This window comes from Eptesicus fuscus, chromosome 20, assembly GCF_027574615.1.
Source record: "Eptesicus fuscus isolate TK198812 chromosome 20, DD_ASM_mEF_20220401, whole genome shotgun sequence".
Classification (NCBI taxonomy): Eukaryota; Metazoa; Chordata; class Mammalia; order Chiroptera; family Vespertilionidae; genus Eptesicus; species Eptesicus fuscus.
Window position 1 is genome coordinate 32,889,136 of NC_072492.1, and position 9,921 is coordinate 32,899,056.

At 47.8% G+C, this 9,921-nt stretch overlaps 1 protein-coding gene across 3 annotated transcripts in view; it reads right to left on the reverse strand.

The window, feature by feature from the left end:
• TEX2 (testis expressed 2) overlaps positions 1-3,444 on the reverse strand; it is an 87,932-nt gene extending 84,488 nt beyond the window's left edge. For 2 of the 3 annotated variants that reach the window (XM_028157383.2, XM_008149420.3), the window contains exon 1: positions 3,334-3,430. The gene's annotated coding sequence lies outside the window, so the exon portion shown is untranslated. Of the gene's footprint in view, positions 1-3,333 lie in introns of all 3 variants that reach the window. The other variant, XM_028157386.2, reaches the window with a different exon arrangement.
• Positions 3,445-9,921: the final 6,477 nt, after the last annotated feature.

Here is a 9,921-nt window from a genome sequence, read left to right on the forward strand (position 1 = left end):
TTGCTCTACCATGAGCACAATAACTGCAGCAATTCTCCAAGCATCTCTGAACCTGACCCTTCACACGTCCAAAGAAGACATTGTGCCAGACTATCTTGAATAAACTGCTGCTCTCCTGGGAAAAGAAACATGGCCTAATGGAAAAAGCATGTTTTAGAATCATAAAGTCCCTGACTGAAATTCTTGCTCCACCATCTAACCAGTTTATCACCCTGGGAAAGTTATTCAACTACTCTGAGCCTCAGTTTCCTCTTCTATAAAATGAGGCTATTTCCCTTAGGGGGCTGTTCGATAGCTGGAGATGATATATATATGCGGGGAAAGTAATACAAGGCAGAGTTGGACTTCAGCAAATGCTCTCTTTTCTAAACTAGCCACCTACAGATTCTGCTTTGGGACAGAATCAAAGAGCAGATATTCCCTGTGACCTCAGGGAGACCCTCAGGAGAGAATGAGGATCAGATAGAAGAAAGTAGACCTTGAGGGATACTCAGGCAAAGAAAATGAACTGGAAGCACCCGGAGGACAGGGACACTACTTGTTTAATGAACTTCCAAACTTTTGAATAAATGAATTAATAGTGAAAAGGGGGGAAAGGGAAGAGAGAAAGATCAGGAACTTAACACAACAGAAGATGCTAATCAATACATATAAGGATGAAGATAGTTTTATACCAAACCTGACAGAAAAACCAGTCATTGAAGATTCAGTTTGATACCAAAAGTGACCTAGAGCTAGAAGAATTTCCCTGTTGCTCTGTTTTGTTCTTATGGTAATATCCTATGGCCTAGCCAGTATGGTTCAATGGTTGAGCATCAACTCATTTTGAACCAGGAGATCACAGTTAGATTCCCATTTTAGGACATATGCCTGGGTTATGGGCTCGATCCCCAGTAGGGGGCATGCAGGAGGCAGCCAATCAATGATCCTCTCTCATCACTGATGTTTCTCTCTCTTCCTCTCCCTTCCTTTCTGAAATCAATAAAACTATTTTTAAGATAATAATAATAATAATAAGTAATATTCTATGCATTTCTCCCTTTTCTTTCCTCAAGAGCTTCAGAAAATCCTCAGACGATGAGAGCTTTTTATTTTATTTTTTATTTTATTGGCGTTTTACAGAGAGGAAGAGAGAGGGATAGAGAGTTAGAAACATCGATGAGAGAGAAACATCTACCAGCTGCCTCCTGCACACCCCCTACTGGGGATGTGCCCACAACCAAGGTACATGCCCTTGACCGGAATCGAACCTGGGACCCTTGAGTCCGCAGGCCGACGCTCTATCCACTGAGCCAAACCGGTTTCGGCTGATGAGAGCTTTTGACTTGGAGGGAAGGTAAATCATATGGCATGTAGAAACAAACTCTTAGCCTGTGTTTTTTTCTCCATCATACCCACAATGCCTAGCCATTTCTGGCACACACCTGACTCCCAATAAAAACTAGTTGAATATTTTTTACTAAAAGCAATTTCCTTGTGACCAAAACTCCAAAACATCCTATACATTTTTTCTACCTCCTGCTCTCCTCCAGACACACTCTAAAACATAATCGCTAATAAATAAATAATACTCTTGGTGGATGCTATGTTGCCAATCTTCTCACACAATGTCACTTTAAACCTCAACAAGGCCTAGCACACTCTGTCCAACCCAAACTCTTGCACTTTCCCTTCCCTCTCATCTGTCCCAGACCTTGGGTTACTTGTCAGTTGTCTCATTACTACCATCTTCTGATCTGAATCAGTTTGCTAATCTCCTTCCTCTAAGCGATGGTACCTTTTCCTGGAGATAAATGTGCAGGCAAGTTGAGTTCCCCCAGACCCTCTCCACACCCCTGCTTCAAGCCCAGAGAGGCCACTGTCCTACTCGGCAAAAATCCCAGTGTCTCCATCATGTCAGGGAGCCTACTTGTTTTCCACAGTTTAGACCAACTACCAACTTTTGGAAGAATTTGAAAGAATACTGCAATAGTTTAAGGGCTGGGTAAGAGCTAATAGAAATGGCAGTTTCACACTTATAATGCTTCCTATGAGATCAACTTCACTGTGTCCCCAGGCACTGAACCCACAAACACTCCCTAACCCAGAGCTCAAGGGTCATTTGGTCCTCCGTTTTCCCTTACAGGTTTCCATAGAAAAGTCACTCACTGTTTACCTCCAGCTTACATCTGGCTCCTGACAGGGGGACTCCTTTAAGTCCTTTGATGAAAATCATCAAAACATGCCAGAGGCTGGTCCCCTTCCATTCTTGTGCGGAGCAGCCATGTGGTGTCAAGACCTGGGACTTCAAACATACACATGGCCCCACCTCTGCCTTCAGGGGGCCCACGCTGTTCCTCCAACTCTGAGAATGGCCTCCCTGTACAGTGTCTATAAAGCGTAGTGACAAAGTACTTCATCGCTTTGGGAAAAGAGCGAGGGTGTAAACTGACTTGCTTTTGCATTTGATGCCCTGTAACCATAACAACCGATGAAGTAACCATCAACCCACTGAGGGGCTAAGTTTTCCAAAAGCCTTTTTTTTTTTTTTTTCAAAAAGGGAAACTCCCCTGCACCAACTCCCGCAGCAGCCGCACGTTCTGGGCAGCGTGCGCGGTGCAGCTGAAGTCGGCTGTTCATTCCTTCCCCCGGTCCCACCGTTTCCTCCGTGTGCTCTCCGGCAGCCACAGCCTCCACCGCCACGGGGCAGGACACCTGGCGTTAGGCCTCAGCCCAATGTCACTTGTTAACCTTCCGATCCCTGGCTTTCGGCACGCCGCCGTCTCAGGTCTAAGGCATGCAAACCGGCCCGCGGCCACCCGCGATTTCCAGGAGTTGGAGGAAAACAACCCGAGGCGCCGACAGCCACTGACAGACCCGCGTAAAAGTAACTGCGGTTCTCGACTTCCCAGCCTTTCGCGACGACGCGGGCAAGGGGGCGGCAGGAACCCGGGGCCCCATTCAGAAATTTACAAGCTGTTTCCCTAGTTGAGATGCGGACGGGTCTCCTGGGCCCCGGCCGGGCCGAGCCGAGCCGAGCCGGGGGCCCGCGGACTGCAGGCTAAGAGGACTGGACGGCGAGCACGTCTGGCCGCGGTCAGCCCAAAGCGCCCCACACCGCCCCACAGGAAGGAAGGGTTCTCCCGGGGGGCATCGCGAGTGGGCGTCCGCGGCCAACCCCGGGCTGTGACAGCAGGGCGGGGCCCTGGGGGGCTCGACCCCTGCGCCCCGCCACGCCAACGGCCGCTGGCCCCTGAGGCACCCTGGACCCCCGCGGAGTGGGACCGCTCCCCCACGCCGGCCTTCTCCGCGGGCGCTCCCCTCCACAGTCCGTCCGGCCCCGAACGCGCTCACCCCGGATCCGCTGGCTGCCTCATTGTACTCCGCCGGCGTCCGTACTATGCGGCCGCCTAGGCTCCGGCTTCGGCTCAGCCTCCGGCTGCCGTACAGCCGCCAGCCCTACCCCGGGAACCGGCCGCCCCGCCCCGCCGGCGGACCCGCCCCGCGCCCGCGGCCGCCGCCACCAACCAGAGAGCGGTGGGGGTGGAGCAGGCCGCGCGCCAGGCCCAGCCAATCCAGCCCCTACTTGCGCGCCGGGGAGCGGCGGGGGGGTGAAATGGGCGGGCGATTGGTCAGGTCTGTTAAAGGCACCGCCGCCCCCACAGCTGGGGGAGAGGGAAGATTGCAGAGTTATCTGGAGGGATCCGGGATGGGAAGAGTAAGAGCTTCTCTCCCAGCCGGGCTGCAGCGCTTTCCCCAGCTCTTTGCACTTATTAATTTCCTCGTCCTGCAGCCTAGCAACAAGTAGAGACAGGACCAGGTCCTGCCAGAGAGAGAAACTGAGGCGCCGAGAACCAGACGTCTGCCGCTGGGACAAATTCACTCAAATTTGGTTTTAGAGAGCCGCCAGACACATCTATCCCCGTCCAGTCCCAGACATTGGCTTTAAAAGGAACATTCTCAGCCTCACTCGGAGGATTTTAACAAGCAGATTCCTAGGTCCCGCCCCAGAGCCTCTAATATTCTGTGTGTGGAATGGGATTGGGGAAAACGTGCGTCTGTCAACACCCCTCCCCCGAGATGATCCTGATGTACATGGTACCAGAGCCACACTCAGGTACATATTTCAAGTCCATCACAGTCATGAAATTCAAAATCAACCACCAAAAATAAAGCTAAACTTTTTATTCTCAACATGACTCAAGGTTGAGAGACTTGCTAGTTGGGCTGGAGGTCACCTACTGAGAAACTCAGAACAGTTCCTGAGTGGGTCATGCTAAGAACTGCATTGAAGGGCTAGGATGAGGCAACAAGCCAGTCTTGTTCTCTCACTCGTGAAACAGTGCTTAAATATCTTAATGGCAAACACACCCTTCCTCATTGCCACCACCAGGCCCAGTCATAATCTCAGGAGGCTGTCTTGCCCTTCGGGAGCTTCCTTCCAATGCCACCAAGCTCTGCCCACCCTGCCAGCCACACTCCTCTCACCATCCTGGCGTTCCAAACACACATCTGGCCCCGAAGTCACTGACCTCAACTTCAAAGTCAACCCCTTCTACGAGGAATGAATGGCTCCACACAACAGCCCGTATTTTGCTGTGATATCTGATGGGTGCTGTGTTTGCCAGGGACAGCTCCACACACATTGATCCGCCCTGTCAGGACATTGTGTGGGATCACCCTTTGCCAACTCTTGGCCTTCCAAAAGGAAGAGGAACTCTTGTCCCAGCAGGAGAGGGCTCCAGTTGTGGCTATCTGGAAATGTGCATCAAGCGCAGTTATCATTGGAGAAAGAGCCCAAAACTCTGCTCAGCTGCAAATTAAAATCTTACCTCAGGAGGAGCGGTGGGCATGGGCCCTGAGGCTGCACCACTGCAAGAGTCCTTGGAAGCTGGCAGTGTGCATCTCAGAGTGCCCACCCACCTCCTTGCCCCTGCCAAGCCCTACATGATTATGAATTCATAGACTATGAACCTCACCTCAAACTAGAGGCCAGTAGGATCCAACAGTGAACACTTAGAAAGAGCCCTTCTTTTTGAAAAGTGAGAAATTTGAATGCTTTGAACAATAAATGAACATAGAACATAATGATATGAATACTTCCTGCCTATTAAGAGGTTGCTATGCACCAGATGCTATGTCAAGGCCTTTGTACACATTAATTCATTGAAGCCTTAGAATAAACCCTGTGTGGCAGATATGAGTGTTATTTTCTCCACTTTACAGATGCAGAAACCGAAGCTCGGAGAGGATAGTGATGTGTCCAAGATCACAGATTAGCTAACAAGCCAGCATGCATGACCCCAAGGACCAGGCTTCTCCTAACTGCTCTTCTCCAGTGCCATCCACAATGCCCTTTCTTGCTGTCAGAAAGAGGACGAAAACATAAAAGGGCAAAAGAAGCAAATATCATTAATTTCCATCAAGAGACAGTGTAATATAGGAGCACTGCCTTGAAGTGTTAAGTTCCATTGCTATAACTTACTGTCTGTTTCACCTTGACCAAGTTATATAATTAAATCTCTTTGAGCCCAGATTGCTCATCTATAAAATGGGATGATAACAATTTTGCCTCCTTGGGCTGGCATGAAAACCAAATCAAATAAAGAAAATACATATGAATATATATGTGCTTTGAACTTACAAATGAAAAGAGTGATTTTAGAGCTTGTCCTCTGTGACTCATTATAGTGACCCATGGCAAAGGTTAGGGATTGTGATGCTGGATTCAGATATTGAGCAAGATTTCTTACTTTGTCCTCCAAATAGCTGCTCTATATTTACAGTATGTATAAAGCGAACTAAATTTTCCCACCTACAGTCGAGGTAGATGTCATAGAAATTCAAGCCCAAATTATTACTCTGGCATTTGCCCCACCCTTTCCCCCAGCCATCACCCCAATCTCTCTCACAACCCAGGCTTCAGCTTAAGCCTACATAGGTTCTGGTATACTTGAATTATTCCCAATAATGATATTTCAAGATAATCCCTATTTTCTCATGAAACTCTAAACCAAAAATTGCTCTAAGATTTTTAATTCAATTTTTAAAATATATATTTTTATTGATTTCACAGAGAGATAGAAACATCAATGATGAGAGAGAATCATTGATCAGCTCCTTCCTGCATGCCCCACACTGGGGATTGAGCCCGCAACCTGGGCATATGCCCTGACCAGGGATCGAACCATGACCTGGTTCATAGGTCAATGCTTAGCCACTAAGACATGCCAGCCAGGCCTTAATTCAATTTTTTGACACTGCTTTGCACTTTTGGAGGGAGAAGTGGTTATAAAATGTGCAAAAACCAAAAAAAAAAGTGGATCCGCCTATACATCTAAAAAAAATGTTAGGAATCCATTGTGCCACAAGGTGCACAATTAATGAACAGTCACTGAGAGATCAGTAAGCACCAGGCGCTGTGGTAAACACTGGGGATAGAGATGAAGGTACTTGTAAAAGAAAAAAAAAAGTGTAAACATGGTGAACTTGTGGCATTAGATCTAGTAGAGAAAGACCAACAAGTTGATAGACCAGTATTAACTATACAGGCTTCCACAAAAGTAAGCCCAGGAGCTAGGGGGGCACAAAACAGGCACGTATAGCCCCTGAAGAACCCCAATAATATTTTAGAGGTGGCCGGATGAAGGCTATTAAGAAGAAGCCAGAAAGGTGGTAAAAACCCAAGTAAGAGTGTTGTCACCAAAGGAGAAGAAATTGGAGAAGGAAGGACTGGTCAATAGCAACATAGGCCTCAGAAGGGTCAAATTAAAAGAGGCCTGAACATTACACCTTGGGACTGGGAAATGAGAGGTTATTGGGGTCATGGACCAACACAGTGTGGATAGGGCTGGAAATGCAGAGGCTCCCTAGAGCTGGGCTGAGGAGAGGAGCCATGATAAGAAAATAAAGAGCCTGGGTGGGAGGAAATAGGAGACAGGGTCCCCGGAGGCCCAGGGGGACAGGGGAGTTGCCAGGGGCAGGAAGAGGGTCTGCTCTTACTCCATGAAGAGGTGGATGCAGATAAGAATGGGTGTGGGTGCAGATTCATTCATAGGTCAAGGCCAGGAAGTTGAGGTAACTCTAGGAAGTTGAGGAAATAGAAGTTGGCTTCTATTTTTTAGCTCTAAAGTGAGAAGCAAAGTCATCTCTTGAGAGTGGGTGAGAGGTGATAACAGCAGCTTTGAGGGAAACTGAAGAACTGGAAAAGCCACTGAGAGAAAAGAAAGAGCTGCCAGACTGAGAGGGAGAATTCTGGGCGGCCCTGAGGGCCCCAGGACCACAGAGTTGGATAGATGGTTATCCAGGGCTCAGCCGCTGGGCCCAGGTGGGGAGAATCCAGACTCAGGATTCTTTAATCTTGCAAAAGTGATTTATGCACCCTGATATGCAACGGCTAGAAGTCAGTGGGAAGTGTCAACTCTGGACCAGGTTGTTAAACAGAATTGTAAATGGAGACGGTGGAATTGCTAGCCTTTGCCATTTCCAGGTGGCTTCTGTACACAGCACCTGTGTGATTCAGAAGACAACGATGCTCTATATTTGGGTGGAACTTTAGACAAAGAAAATGTTTGAATTTGTTTTGGCCAGAATTCCCCAGAAAGCAGAACTTTAGACAAAAGCTCACCTTCCAATATATTATGGGGGAGCGTGAGCCCAGGGAGCATATCTGAGGCTCGGGGCCAAAGCAAGGATGGGATGGGGGCCAAGGTGTTTGATAATGTGTTATTGGGGTGGTCATATTCCGGGCCACTTGGTTCAGAGGGACTGAGCAGCCCTGTGCGAAACATCTCAGGACCCACATCTGTGATGGGGGAGGAAGGGGAAGACACCAATGGCTTCTGCCTCCATTGGTGAAAGGCTCGGCACAGGGGCCTGAGCCCTGCTTCTAGGATGCATTGGCCTGACACCCAGTGCGTGTCGATGAGGTGCCCTGGGCGGGGGCTGAGAGGTGCCAGCTCCCCCAGCCCGAGGCAGACACTGTCAGAGTGTACCTGGAAGCTGGAAGGAGCAGTCACAGAGCTGGCCGCTACAGCAGTGGCTGGGAGGTCTCAAGTGCTACATAAGGGGTGTCTGATACAAAGTCCATTTTCAAAAAGAGGAACCTTACACTATCCTCCCAAAACTGCTATCTTAAATTAGGATGGAGGAATATAAGATTTTAAATATCTTTTTAAAATTATTATTGATTGATTTTTAGAGAGAGAGAGGAAGGGAGAGGGGAAGAGAGTGAGTAAGAGAGAGAGTAATATAAATTTGTTGTTCCCCTTACTTATGCATTCATTCGTTGATTCTTATATGTGCCCTGACCAGGGATCGAACCCACAAACTTGGCATATCAAGACTATGCTCTAACCCACTGAATTACCCGGCCAGGGCTCAAATGTGCCTTAATGTTATTACAATGTTCTTTTTAAGGAAGCAGCACTAGGTTAGGGGTCATTTGGACCTGGGTCATTGCTGAGCCATGTGATCTTGGAAATGATACTGAACCTCCTTGAGCCCCTGTTTCCTCATCAGTGTATTAGAGATCTTCATACCATATGTTATCGTAGAGTTTAAGTGTATGTATAAATGCTTCATACAGCATCTTTAATAATAGGTGCCCAATGAATGGAAGCTGTTGTTTTTCACTTCAGGGAAAAACTATTGCCCACAGAGTAATAACAGTGGAGTGACATGCTTACACTTCAAACCAGAAGTGAAAGAAGTTATCACATGGCTGCAGAAAACCAAAAAAGACTTCTAATACTTCAAATAACCTAACAGCTTTTATCTACACATCCTGGAGTTTCTGGGGAAAGCGTCCATTTCAAATATTCTCTCTTGTCCCAGTCCATACACTCATTGGAGAGGCAGTCACCTTGATCAGGGACCAGCAATCAGCATTATAGGCATCTCCCATCAAGAAGGGGAAACTTCAGCCCTCTAGTTGCCTTTGCTCTGCCCACTCCTGGAGTGTGGGAAACACAGGTCTTCTTTCCCAGGAGGTTCTTCTTCCCAACCTCAGCTGTGTGTGTGGGGGGGGGGGTGGGCGGGGGGGTGGAGCGGGGAAGGGGGACAGCTTCGTGTGCACAGGTGAGCGACTTTCAGAAGAACCAGAAACTTGAAGCACAGCAGAGGAGGAACCAAAATCTGCAGGTGGAGGGCTCCTCCCCCTCTACCCCTCTGCACCCCCAGCACCCCTCTCTCCTGCTTGGCCTGTATGATCCACCACAGAACCAAATGGTTTGGGTTGTTCTATTATAAAAGTGATAGAAGCTCGATTTAGAGTATTAAACACACACACACACACACAGAAACCTAGAGGAAGGAAAATAAGAACTCACTCATTTTCTTGCCACCTATTAACAACTGTCAACATTTTGTTTATATTTCCTTCTGTCTTTTAAAAAGGCATTAGTTTTACATGGCTATTTTACACTCTCTACAATTTTGCACTCCCTATTGAAAATTTAACATTGTGACATAATAAGCAGCAGTACTGTATAGGTTAAGGAAAAGAAGGACTTAGTTTAGGGTCAGGAGGGTCTGAGTATTCGTCTGAGCTCTGCCACTTACTCACTATATGATTTGGGGCCTATTATTTATCTTTTCTGAGTCTCAGGGTTTTCATCTGTGTGATGAAGATAACAGACACATCCATTCTCCGTCACTACTTCTCTGTGTGGCCCTCTATCTACAGTCTAGATACTGAACCTCTAGACCAGTGGTCGGCAAACAGTGGCTCGCGAGCCACATGCTGCTCTTTGGCCCCTTGAGTGTGGCTCTTCCACAAAATACCACGGCCTGGGCGAGTCTATTTTGAAGAAGTGGCATTAGAAGAAGTTTAAGTTTAAAAAATTTGGCTCTCAAAAGAAATTTCAATCGTTGCACTATTGATATTTGGCTCTGTTGACTAATGAGTTTGCCGACCACTGCTCTAGACTATAAGCTCTGTGA